Source organism: Pimephales promelas, chromosome 2, assembly GCF_988280905.1.
Source record: "Pimephales promelas chromosome 2, fPimPro1.hap1.1, whole genome shotgun sequence".
In the NCBI taxonomy this organism is placed as follows: Eukaryota; Metazoa; Chordata; class Actinopteri; order Cypriniformes; family Leuciscidae; genus Pimephales; species Pimephales promelas.
The window spans coordinates 39,267,605-39,281,510 of record NC_142770.1 but is presented as its reverse complement, the minus strand read 5'-3'; the positions used below and the strand labels follow the sequence as shown (position 1 = coordinate 39,281,510).

Sequence of the window (13,906 nt, the reverse complement as noted above, 5' to 3'; positions counted from 1 at the left end):
GATGATGTTGAGGGAGGTCAAAGGTGGTCAGGCTTTTGGTGGTCAGGCCTCTTGTTCCACCATTTTGGAGCCGATTTGTCTTAGTAAAACATTAACATATTGACACGTTCATCCTGTTTAGTGCCCATCTCTTGGGCCTGCAGGGCAATAAAAAGTCTCCTGAGGGGGTTTTATTATCCCCTAAAGCAAACCCTCGGCGCCGTTCCGTGACTCTGGAATGTGGGCTCCAGAACTTGGAGTGTTGAAGCCATGTGAATTAATCCCATGAGAGATTAATTTGATTAAGTTGTGTTTGATTCGCCTTGATTCTCTACAACTCGTATTTACGATTTGAACACACTTGATGTGTGCGCCACCACAATGTCGTAAGTACCAGTGGGGAGCTCGGGATTTTCTCTAAGCCCCGATTTTTTCGATTTTGGGCGCGTCACTGAGAAACATGGCGGAATACCACAATACTTAAATATTATGCAGTGATATTGTCAAGGTTTTCTTATTTAAAGCGCAGTTAAGCGAATTGCCTGCATAGAATATGATGGCATTATAATTTAACAGTGCAACTCAATGATAAAGTTGGCAGTGGCTTTATAAATTAATTAAAAACTTAAAAAAAACAAAGTACATCCGATGCAACCTAACCCTTCTTCATTTTCTGGAACAAGAGTTTAAGAACCTTACTGTATTTTTGTGTAGTTAATTAAGAGAAAGTACTCCGCCATCTTCCTCCGACGAAAGTGACTTGAACACACTGCCGTCGTAAACACGACTTCCCACCTTGTATGTACGAACTTCCCCAGGAGGACTTGAATGCCCCAAGAGTGTGCATCGATCTACACTTCAGATTCTGACCGGAAATAGTAGAAAATCTGGTTATTTTTGAAACGCTTATTTCAACATACCACGATTTTGACGTACTAATTCTATTTTGAATACTATTTAAGACGGATAGTATGCGTGGATAATGCAGCATGGATAATCATTTTGTCTGCATCCATTACATATCGTGTTTTACTTCCTTTTCCGGGTCAGAACGTCTACAGCTCACTTTTAAAAGATGATGTAATTGGGCCAGTGAAAAAAATTGGATATAGTCAGCATGAAATTTCAAATTTGTTTGTTGTGATTTTTAACCGCACGCCGCCATTGCCACGGAGGAGCAGGATCGAGCCTGTGTTCACTGAAAGTTTTAATGAGCAGATATAGCGGTTGAGTCCATAGACTGTAAAAAAATAGATTGCGACACAGTCAGTGATGAAACGGCAGAAACAACAACAGGTGACTAATGTCATCATGGATGAAAAGAAAGAAAGGAGATGTGAGTTGGTTGATTCAGGAAATTAAATAGTAGTGAGAGAATGAGATGGATGAGATCCTGTCAGCAGCAGCAGATCTTAAAGGGATAGTTAGGGCCCAAGCCCTGAAAGGGCGAAGGCCCTATTGTTTTCCTTAGGATTATTTATTCTTCTTCTTATTATTCTTCTTATTTATTTTTCTGCTAATAACTAAAGGCACCAGGGTTGCGGTGCCACCGGCTTGGGCCCGCAATCGCTGCTTGCAGCTATATTTCAATTTGAAATTAATGTTTGGTATGTTTTAGCTTACCTCAAGATGTAGGTGTCTTTTTTTACACTGTATTTTCAATTTTAATATTTTTAGGTCAAACCGTTCTTGTCTATCAGTCATATAATGCAGGTCTATGGTCACCACCTCAAAGAGCATGCACAGAGAAGTCCAGATTAAACATGATTCAATGACTTGTAAATGTAAGTACAGTATTTATATCGTTTTTACCTCGTGTAACCACAGCCACGTACAAGTGATCTAAAGGTGCGGGCGCTTCGGTTTGACCTCTGACGGAAGTGATCTCTCGTGCGTGTTCGTCACTCATTATTTACACAGAGATTTCAGAAGTGTTACTTGTAGTTGTTACTTAGTTGTAAGATCTAAACATATTTAGATGTACAGGAAATCGCAATGGAAGACGATTTTGATATATCAATGGGCAACGTTGAACTGTTTTCGCAACCGCGCGAGAGATCACTTCCGGTGCTTTCTGGCACTTGCGGAGAGACCGAAGCACCCGCACCCTCAGATCACTTGGACGTGGCTGTGGTTACAAGACGTAAAAACAATATAAATACTGTACTTACATTTACAAGTCATTAAATCATGTTTAATCTGGACTTCTCTGTGCATGCTCTTTGGGGTGGTGACCATAGACCTCCATTATATGACTGATAGACAAGAACGGTTTGACCTAAAAATATCAAAATTGAAAATACTGTGGAAACAGACACCTACATCTTAGATGCCCTTGAGGTAAGATAAAACATATCAAAAATTAATTTCAAAGTGAACTATCCCTTTAAAAACAGAGTATGGGGAATAAACTAAATGCCTGATGAAGCATTTCAGTCTTTTCTCTTTCTGTCTTCAGTCTGTATAGATGCAGTATTACAGTGAAACAGAGTCTCATCCTGACTTCAGCTCTGAAATCAAACCCATCACACCTGAGAGATCTGTACCTGAGTGGGAATAAACTAGGAGACTTAGGAGTGAAGCATGTATGTGACGTACTAAAGGATTCACACTGTAAACTGGAGAGATTGAGGTCAGTAACATTCACACACATCAATCATATTTCTTAAAATCACTTCTACAGTTTAAATCAAGACACTGAGTTCACAGTTTTAGTGAGGTGAGCATCCTTGTGACCTTCTTACTCTGATAGTCCTTGAAATGGAGACTTAAAGGGCATCAAGGCTTTTGTCGTAATGAAGCTGTTTTGACTTGATGAAGACAAACACAATGTACTTTCCTCATTATCTTCACTTGGAATGTTACCATGACAACGCAGTATAACATCCAGCAGCCCATTAGCTTTTCCTACATTAACAATTTTACAACAATATGATTGTTGCAAATAAATATACATTTTATAATGAAGCTTTTAAAATATGCTTTATGAGTGATGGTTGTTCTCTCTTCTATCAAATGTATAAAAAATTGCCCTCTCTTCTTTGCAGGGTCTTAAAAAGTATAAAATTATGAATTTTAAATTTAAGGCTTTAAACTTTAAATTTAATTAAGTCAGGTCTAAAAAGAATTATTTAAGTCAATTTAATTAAGTCAGGTCTTTTACCCTCGTTCATTTCCAGAAAAGCTGGCCCCAGAAAATTATCACAAAGTAGCAAAAAAGCATTGAGTCGTAGCCTACAGAGCGGAGCTGTAGAGCCGGGGTCTCCAACACGTCACTCGTGAGCGGCCAGGAGCTCGTGTCTGATTGGAGGAAGCTCACCGAGGGGGCGTTCCCATATCGCAGCTTTTGCGTGCTCAAGTTAGTTGTAATGTAGGCGCACGGCTAGCGTACTTATAATTGAAGCGACACACTCGTTTTTTCAGGCGCAGCGAGATGAGAAAATCTATACTTTCAGAATGCCCCAAACGCACTGCAGGTCATGTGACAAGAACCAACCAATCAGCTTCACCCTTTCTGTTACAACATTAAAAGCTCAGTCAACATGAAGTATGCTGTGCACTCAAGTGTGTAATCCATCAGCCGGAAGTTGAAGTCTCGCGGGAGCCGCCATTGTAGCAGAACTTCAGCTGTTAGCATCCCATTGACTCCCATTCATTTTGGCGTCACTTTGACAGTGAATAACGTCTCGGTTACATATGTAACCCTCGTTCCCTGAGTAGGGAACGGAGATGTTACGTCAGAAGTGACGGAGATTGGGGGTTTCGCATAGAAAGCCAATCCTCTTCGAGTATTTAAAAACGAGCCAATGGCATGCAATGCCTTGGGGCTGCGGAAATTTGCATAGCGTACTCCGCCCTACTCCGTGAGTATAAAAGGAGGAAGTGAACGCAACCGCAGTATGTCTTCGCTGAGGAGCCAAGACTGAACTCGGCGTCTACCCAGCGATACAGCAGAAGTGGCAGGGAGACGTAACGTCTCCGTTCCCTACTCAGGGAACGAGGGTTACATACGTAACCGAGACGTTCCCTTTCGTAGTCACTTCGAGTAACGTCAGAAGTGATGGAGATTGGGGGTCTGTGCCATCACGCCATCTTCAAGCTGTCTTCCAGTGCCCTGCGAAAGTCTGGACCCCTCCCTTTTTTTTTTCTTTTTTTTTTAGGGATCCTACTTTGACACAGGATTACCAAGGTACACTGGGAAACATATCCCGGGAGGGACATGCTACCAAATGCCTACCGAAGGGAGGACTTAAGAATACTCATATGGCCACGTAGGAACGCATATGGAGACACTGGAGCACCAACCGCAGGTGGCTGCTAAAATTTCAACTCCAGGGGTGGCAGATGGCTTGCCAAGGGAAGACACATGCTCAGAGAGGCTTACAGTGGATAATACACATGAGACGGTTACCATGGGGGAACCGTACGCATGGAGGCACCTAGCCAGCATCCAGAGCAACAGCAGTGGTGCCCGCATCGTTGGTGCTGGAGGACTCAAGACTTCAATGGAAGAACTGAGGAATATCGCACTTATCCAGTCCGGGGAGTGGAGTGGCGAGCAAGCGAAGACACCTGAGCGGGTCCAGAACTGGCCGAAACGAGTATGTGAGAGGATACCGGCTCAATTCGCAGATTATAGAATCTGGCGAAGGTGTTAGGTTTCGCCCAGCCTGCAGCTCTGCAGATGTCTGTTAGCGAGGCGCCATGCGGTAGAGCCCAAGAGGAGGCCACACTCCGAGTGGAATGGGCCGTCACACCAAGGGGGCTCGGCCGGCCTAGCTGCTGGTAAGACAAAGCGATGGCGTCCACTATCCAGTGGGACAGCCGTTGCTTTGAGAGAGCCCTTCCCTTCTGGCTCCCCCCATGACAGACAAAGAGCTGGTCTGAGGTCCTGAAACACTGCGTTCTGTCGACATAGGTGCGGAGAGCACGTACCGGACAGAGCAGTGCCAAGGCTGGGTCTGCCTCCTCCAGGGGCAGCGCTTGCAGGTTCACCACCAGGTCCCCTTGGAGGGGAGTGGTAGGAACCTTGGGCATATATCCAGGCCGGGGTCTCAGGAATACGTGAGAGTAAGCCGGCCCGAACTCTAGGCACACTTCGTCAACAGAGAGTGCGTGCAGGTCCCTTACTCTCCTGATGGAGACCAATGCAATCAGGAGTGCTGTCTACATAGGACAGGGCAAAAACTCTACCGACTGCAAAGGCTCCAGGGGAGGCCTCTGCAGAGCACCCAGGTCTACTGAGAGGTCCCCAGAGGGCAGGAGGGGAGGGAGGCGGATTTAGCCCCCTCGCTCCCCTCAGGAACCTGATGACCAGGTCATGCTTCCCATAGACTTACCTTTCACTGCATCATGAGACGCGGCAATGGCCGCGACATAAATCCAAAGGGTGGAGGGCGACAGCCTACGCTCCAACCCTTCTTGCAGGAAGGAAGCACGACTCCGATCGAACATCTCCGGGGGTCTTCTCAGCGAGAAGAGCACCAGCTGACGAAGAGGTTCCACTTCAACGCGTACAGGTGTCTCGTGGACGACGCTCTAGCGGAAGTGATGGTTGCCGCCACCGCAGGTGGCAACGAACTCAAACCTGCCCCGTCCCATCCCGGAGCCACACGTGTAGTCTCCAGGATCAGGACGAGGGTGCCACGGAGTGCCCCGTCTCTGAGTGAGTAGATCTTGTCTCAGAGGAATAGGCCAAGGAGGTGCTGTCGCGAGGAGCATGAGTTCGGAGAACCACGTCTTGGTGGGCCAATAGGGGACTACCAGCAAGACCTGCTCCTCGTCCTCCTTGATCTTGCACAACACCCGTGCAAGGAGGCTCACTGGGGGAAACGCATACTTGCGTGGGCCCCGCGGCCAGCTGTGCGCCAGTGCATCTGTGCCGAGCGAACCGTCGGTCAGGGAATAAAACCGGGCGCAGTGGGATGAGTCCCGAGAGGCGAACAGATCTATCTGTGCCTCCCCGAACTGGTCCCAAATCAGCTGGACCGACTGGGGATGGAGTCGCCATTCGCCGGAGATGGGACGGACCCATGACAGCTCGTCGGCTGCCCAGTTCCGGTCTCCAGGAATGTAACTGCACGAAGGGACCTCAGGTGCTTCTGACTCCATATCAAGAGGTGGCGGGCGAGCTGCGACAACCGGCGCGAGCGTAGACCCCCCTGGTGGTTGATGTACGCTACTGCCGTAGTGTTGTCTGAACGGACAAGCACATGCTGGCCCGAGAGCAACGCTCTGAAGCGGTGCAGGGCGAGCCGTACTGCCAGCAGCTCGAGGCAATTGATGTGCATGAGGCGCTGGGCTCCTGTCCAGGAACCGGCGGCTGCATGCCCATTGCACATGGCACCCCAACCCGTGGTAGACGCATCCGTGGAGACAACGAGATGTCTGGAAACTCGCTGAATAGGGACGCCGGTCCGTAAGAAGCTGAGGTTCGACCACGGGAAGAAGGTTCGGCGGCATGCTGGAGTCACTGGAACTCGGAGCGAACCGCGATGCCATGCCCACCTCGGGACTCGATCGCGAAGCCACAGCTGAAGCGGTCTCATATGAAGCAAACCGAGCGGCGTTGCCGCGGCCGCGGATGCCATATGCCCCAGGAGCCTCTGAAATAGTTTCAGTGGAACCGCATTCTTGCCCTCGAACTGTCGAAGACAAGTCAGCAGTGAGTGCGCGCGCTCGTTCGTGAGCTGCGCGGACATGGCGACCGAGTCTATCTCCATGCCGAGAAAAGAGATCCTCTGCACGGGGCAAAGTTTGCTCTTTCCCCGGTTGACCCGAAGGCCCAGACGGGCTAGGTGCCGGAGCACCAGGTCTCTGCGTTCGCAAACCTGTTCTCGAGAGTGTGCCAGTAACAGCCAGTCGTCGAGATAAATCAGGGTGCGAACCCCGTGTTCGCGAAGGGGAACAAGGGCTGCCTCGACGATCTTCGTGAAGACGCGAGGGGACAGAGCTAACCCGAAAGGGAGAACCGTGTACTGATGCCTGGCCTCGAGGCAAACCAAGAGCGGTCTGTGACGAGGCGATATGGAGACATAAGAGTACGCATCCTTCAGGTTGAATGCTGCAAACCAATCCTGAAGCCAAACGCATTCGAAAATGCGTTTGGCTGTGCGCATTTTGAACGGCAGTCGAAGGAGAGTACGGCTCAAAAATGCGCAGATCCAGGATTGGCCGTAACCCACCGGTCTTCTGGGGACAGTGAAGTATGGGCTGTAGACCCGGGCCTCACCTCGGCTGGAGGGACCGTCTCGATTACACTCTTCACCAGCAGGGTGCAATCTCCGCTCTCGTGACCGGGGCATAGCCACCGACCACCGTGGAGCGAACTCCCCTAAAGCGGGGAGGAGACCTCGCGAACTGAGTCGCGTAGCCGAATCTGATCGCTCTGATGACGCAGCGGGACAGGCCGGGGAGCTCTAGCCGGGCTCCCAGGAACTGAACCAGCGGAGTCATGCGAACCACAGACGTCCCCCCGGAGGGGCAGCGGTACAGGGAGACCGGCATGCGCACAGGAGTTACCCTGTGCGGATGCACAGTCGATCCCCGTTCCCCGACAGAAGAGACCAGGGAAGGCAGAGCGTTCCACGGGGGTCTGTTCTGCCGGGGGTCTGGCGATAGAGGGGGAGGGGAGTGGTGTAGTCGGGGGACGGCACACGCTCCCATCCGCACCCTCAGAGACAGAGAGGAATGAACGGGGCGACGCACTGGACGTCGTGCGCGCTCATTCCAGTCTGTGTGCTCAATGACAGTGTCAGCTTTTCCTCAACCAGCTCAAGTAGCTAGCTAGAACAAAAGATTCTCCACCGGCCCTCCACCAGGGAAGGAGGGGCCCTGCTACCGCCTCCTGAGAAAAACCATGACACTATTACTGAGCGGCCCGCCTCAGGAACATCGCTTCGCCTGGCGTTTAGCGGGGCACACGGCCTGAGGGGGGGGGGGACGCTTACCTGTGGCCTCCTCCACGATGCGAACCGGCTGAAGGCTGCTGCTGGGGCCGCGTGGGAGGGAGCCGCAGGGGGGCGTCCTCGGCGGCGAGCTGGCGGAGGCGTCTGAGCCGACGGCTGGTTGGAGGCAGCAGCTGGCCGTCGGGGCAGAGAAACCGCCTTCGTCTGCTCCTAGGCGGTCGAGAAGTGCTGGGCAAAGTCCTGGACCGCACCGCCGAACATCATGATGCTCCTGGACCACAGCGGTGGGCATCACCTGACCAAGGGAGCGAGCGACCGCCTCCGTGACCCGTTTAAGGGCAAGGTAGGCGGCAGGCTCGCAGCTCGCTTGGTCCGTCCCCTCCTCGTGCACATTCCTGAGCAGCTAGCTTTGTAGGTGCTCATCATATGCAGGGCGGAGGCTGCCTGTCCCGCCGCTCTACAGAATCGCGCCGCCATAGACGACAAGAACCCATAGGCTTTGGAGGGGCATCTGAGAGCAACCGCCGGTTGACCGGGGGAGCCCCAGCGTACCCACAGACAGCCGCATCGCCGAGGGGAGGAAGGGCGGGGAACTGACGCACGCTTTTTTTTTTTAATTATTTTTATTTATTTATTTTTTTTTTAGTGCGTGTCAGTTCCGCATGCAACTCGGGGAAAAAAAGGAAATTGGGGTTGGCCGTGGCCGTAAGGCGGCAGCGTTACCCAAAAACCAATTATCCAGCCGCGAGAGATCGGGATAGGGCGGAGTTCCACCCCCACCCGATGCTCACGGAGGCCCGAGATAGCACGGCCATCATCGCGGGATCAGACACGGCGACGCCGACGCTCCCGAGGGAGGCAACGCGGCCGCATCCTCACTTCCCGAGGAGTCAAGCCCGCCTTGTGATGCTGCGATCGTCATCGCATCATTCTCTGGAGCGCCGAGCGAAACAGATGGTACCTCAGAGAGGCAGACGTCTGAAGCGATACAGCGCTCACTGGCTCTAACACTGAGCCGTGGGTGTGACCCGAGGAACTAACGTCGGGGTTTTTTGTCACACATTCACCGTCATATCACCCTATCCGCGAGTTGAACAGCTTCTATTTTAAGAAGCAGAACGAGTAACGGACACGGGGACTCTCACTATCAGATCATTGAGTCTCGATCACAGTGTAGAGATGCTCATGTTCCCATTCAGAAGGAACATGAAACATCCGCGAACGCTGCTCTGCATGCTGAAGCCCAGGCACACACAGAGCAGCGATCGCGACCATCAGAGAATGACATGAGACGAACGCACCCAGAAGAACACGGGCGAGTCGTCTTTAAAAAGACGTGCCGCGTGCAGCTCTTTCACTTAAAGAGAGGAGGAAATTCACTCTTTCAGCGCTGAGGCGACCAGGGAGAAGCGCAAAGTCTGGCAGACCACTGCTCAGATCGCAGGCAATGCAGAGTCTCGCTGGGTACCGCCGTCACACCAACACTGAAGAGGACGCTCGTCTCGAAGAGTCTTGAACAGTGAGGATGGCTTTCAGGAGTGAAGAGTTCTCTTGGCTCCGAAGCGAAAACACACTGCGGTTGCGTTCACTTCCTCCTTTTATACTCACGGAGTAGGGCGGAGTACGCTATGCAAATTTCCGCAGCCCCAAGGCATTGCATGCCATTGGCTCGTTTTTAAATACTCGAAGAGGATTGGCTTTCTATGCGAAACCCCCAATCTCCGTCACTTCTGACGTAACTCGAAGTGACTACGAAAGGGAACTTTACATCTGAGGCGTGTCCATTATTTATTTCTAAAGAAACACAACAATATCACAACAATGTATAAAACGCTCCATTACTTTGTATCTTACGTTATGGCCCTGTAGAAGCCATTTTTTGTAAAAAATAGGCTAAGGATTGCGTCATAACAAGCGAGTCTCTGTCACACAGTAGAGACATGACTGTATAGACAGGAGGAGAAGCTCAAGCAATCTTGTACTGTCTATGAGGCAATCTGGGGGACATGGAGGCATAAAGTCAAGGCAGAAGCCCAAAGATAGAGAGTTCATAAAAGCAACGAGATGAAATATTTCAACAACAGATTTGTTTCAGATTTCAGTTCAGATTTGTCTTGGCACAGCTACTAGAAGGTCAGACCGGTCGCTCACGTCACATCTCCGTCATCCAGCTCAGTGTGAGCAGTCGCTCAGCCATCAGGAAGAGATGCTTCTAATGGGCTTCACTTTTCTCCGTTGAAGTCTATGGGGTCGCTGTGTCCATTTCTTTTATTGTCTATGTGTGCACCCAAACACTACGGGTGATTTTTCTCTTCTCCGTTAATCAGTCTTGTAGCAGAGCTACAGCAAGCGTTCTTCAGTAGTGGAAATCCATGACAGTAATTTGTTATTTTTGTCTCATTCTTATAAAAAATGATTTAAATGATATGTGAGGTTTATCTTTTTATAAAGCCTTTTTTGTCAAAACTTAATTTGAACTTGTACATGTTAGTAGATAACATTTTGTTAGTAGATAACTTTTAAAATCAGGGGGGTATTGCACAAAAGCAAGATAAGGGATTAAGCTGGGATTTTCCAGTTATCCTGACTGAATTTAGCCCTGACTCGGTTGCACGAATGGAGGCTAAATTAATCTACATTAAGTTACTATGGAGATTTACACTTTGCAGCTAGCCTGCTCTAGAGCAGGCTAACAACCAGGCTAAGATTAATCCTAGTGATTTATCGACTAGTTCCTCCCTAAATCCTACTAGATATTAATGTTTTAGTTACTTTATGCTCCTGCATTAAAATACTAGATATACTGTCATTCATCTTAGAATGCGTACTGCTATTGTAGTTATTATTAAAAACTGCTGTTCATTTCACTGTCAGAGATTTGATGAATATATTATTTGAGATTCAAAGCGTTTATTGGCATACACCTGCAGTGAGGAAAGCAGATTTTCCTTGGCAATTATAACTTTGCTGTCCACAATAAATGCCAACACAATGCAAAAGAACTATACTATACAATATGAGAAATAGAAAGACTATGTATGTCTATGCAAATATAGAGTAGAAATGTATAGTTGAATGATAAAAAAATTATAGGCTATTTTATTGCAGTTGATGAGATAATAAGAAATGGCTCATTAAGTCGTAAATGTGGTTTCATGTAACAACAAGGTCAATATATAGTATATATAGACTAAAGATTTGTTTTTCCTATTCACAATGGCTTGCCCTTTGTTGGATGATGTAGTTGATGAGGAAGTTTTAATACTCAGACGAGCATTCAGGCATGAAAGAGTCATCCGAGATAGGGCAGACCCATTGGAATCACTGGCTTCCCTTTATAGGCCTGTGGTGCTGTGCTGTGGTGAAGTCTTGGGTTGGAGGGCCACCCCCGTACCAGATATATGACTTTTTTTTTATTGCTAAAATCAGCACAGATGATTAAATGTCAGCAAACATGTCACCATGTTCTCTGCAGACAAGTCACTTACCAGCCTGCAAAATATTCTTGTATTTAATCTAGACTTTCTGCCAAGTCCTTTTTTGGCCAGACATGTTTGTTCTTTAAGAGGAATAGATACAAATGATAAAATAGATTAGATGGATAAAAATAGTGCAAAATATCTGATTATAGATTACATTAAATCAATTAGAAACAAAACCTACATAGAAATAGATAAGAGTAAAAAGATTAAAGAGATAATAGACATAAAATAAACTAAATATATCAAATATACACATAGTAGGTAAGTGTTTGCAATTATTCTTCATGTTAAATGTATGTCCACTGGTCACGTAACAAGTAACTCCTCAAATTGTAATTATGAGGGTAACAGTGGAGCACTGCACACTCAAATGCTCGGTTGTTTTAAACCAATTTTGGGTCAAATATGGACAAACCCAGCTGTTGGATTGAATTTATTAATTGCATTTTTAAATCCAACATATGGGTTTGTCCATATTTGACCCAAAATTGGCTTAAAACAACCCAGCATTTTTTTAGAGTGTGGTTATTTATGGACTTAGCATTCAATCGGTCTGCTATTCTTTGCCAGGCATTCTCTCTTTGTTTTATTACAGAATCTGTATTGGCTTTTTTACATATTATATGTTTCCCATAGAGTTTTAGCCGGCAACGGTGAATGGCACGGTGGATTGTGTTCACTGACAATGTTTTCTGGAAGCATTCTTGAGCCCATGTTGTGATTTCCATTACAGTAGCATTCCTGTGTGTGATGCAGTGCCGTCTAAGGGCCCGAAGATCAAGGGCATTCAGTATGGTTTTCCGGCCTTGAACCTAATGCACAGAGATTGTTCCAGATTCTCTGAATCTTTGGATGATATTATGCACTGTTGATGATGATAACTTCAAACTCTTTGCAATTTTTCTCTGAGAAACTCCTTTCTGATATTGCTCCACTATTTTTTGCCTCAGCATTGGGGGAATTGGTGATCCTCTGCCCATCTTGACTTCTGAGAGACACTGCCACTCTGAGAGGCTCTTTTTATACCCAATCATGTTGCCAATTGACCTAATAAGTTGCAAATTGGTCCTCCAGCTGTTCCTTATATGTACATTTAACTTTTCTGGCCTCTTATTGCTACCTGTCCCAACTTTTTTGGAATTTGTAGCTCTCATGAAATCCAAAACGAGTCAATATTTGGCATGGCAATTCAAAATGTCTCACTTTCAACATTTGATATGTCATTTATATTCTATTGTGAATAAAATATAAGTTTATGAGATTTCTAAATTATTCCATTCTTTTTTTACTCAAAATTTGTACAGTGTCCCAACTTTTTTGGAATCGGGTTGTAATTCCCGAGCGATAGTCTGCCGATTTGAGCAGGGATATGCTGCACAGTGCTCTGTCATCTACTGCTGCTATACAACACAATAGGAATACGACTGGTTCAAGATGGCGGCCAGATTTCTCAGTGCCCAGCGGCCAATAGGGCATCTAGTCTCTATATGATATCTATGTCGGCACCAGTGTAGCAGGGTTAAGGAAGAAGGAGGCAGAACCAGAGGACAATCAAATAAAACTTTATTTAACTGAAATAAACAAACAAAATAGCCTGCCTGCCAGCAGCCCCTCGTGGACGACTGCTGGCTACCGAAATAAAATAGAACAAAATAGAAACAAAAGCAGGCCTGTTTCTCTCTCGATCATCCACGTCGTCGCTCCCCTTTATTCTTCTGCTCGTCTGTGAGATGCGAGACCGGTGTGCTCACAGGTGCGGCTCATTAACAATCACACCACCGGCCTCGCGCCGCTCTCTCACGCCCCTCGCTGTCCTGTTCACTACAGTCTTAAAATGTCTTAAAGGTCTTAAATTTGACTCACTGAAACCTGTCTTTGGACACTGCGGGTATAGTCACATTTACCTCACATCTACTGTTAAAAACATGTCTTACCTGTTAAGTTATTTAAACTTCATATGAAATTCAAGATGAAAATGTGTGTTATATATCACAAATAAAACCACAGATCCCTGCAGATCCTTGTCCCTACAGATCGTGTCTCCTCGGCCATTGAAGGGCGCAGAAAATCAGTTTGGGATTTGTCCTTAATTTGTTATGAAGATGCTGTAACTTTGCAAAATGAAGATATTGTTTTTCTCATTTCTCCAAATGTAGCTTAAGCCTCTGTGAACTGACGGATGAAGGTTGTTCTGCTGTGACTTCAGCTCTGAAATCAAACCCATCACACCTGAGAGATCTGTACCTGGGTGAGAATAAACTAGGAGACTCAGGAGTGAAGAACCTCAGCGATCTACTGAAGGACCCACAGTGCAAGCTGGAGAAACTACAGTTAGTGTCATTATACTGTACAACAGTTACTGTGATATTACAGTTTACAGTTTATTTAAGACAACAGGACTCAAGTAATAGTGTTTATAGCTCGGCACCTTCTGTTACTCTTTATTTTAAATGTCTTTTAAAGGGATAGTTCACTTTGAAATTAATTTTTGATATGTTTTAGCTTACCTCAAGGGCATCCAAGATTTAGGTGTCTTTG

The 13,906-nt window shown here is 47.1% G+C and overlaps 1 protein-coding gene across 1 annotated transcript in view; it reads left to right on the top strand.

The window, feature by feature from the left end:
• Nucleotides 1-13,906, top strand: part of LOC148997367 (ribonuclease inhibitor-like) — a 42,839-nt gene that overhangs the window by 19,216 nt on the left and 9,717 nt on the right. The window lies entirely within an intron of this gene.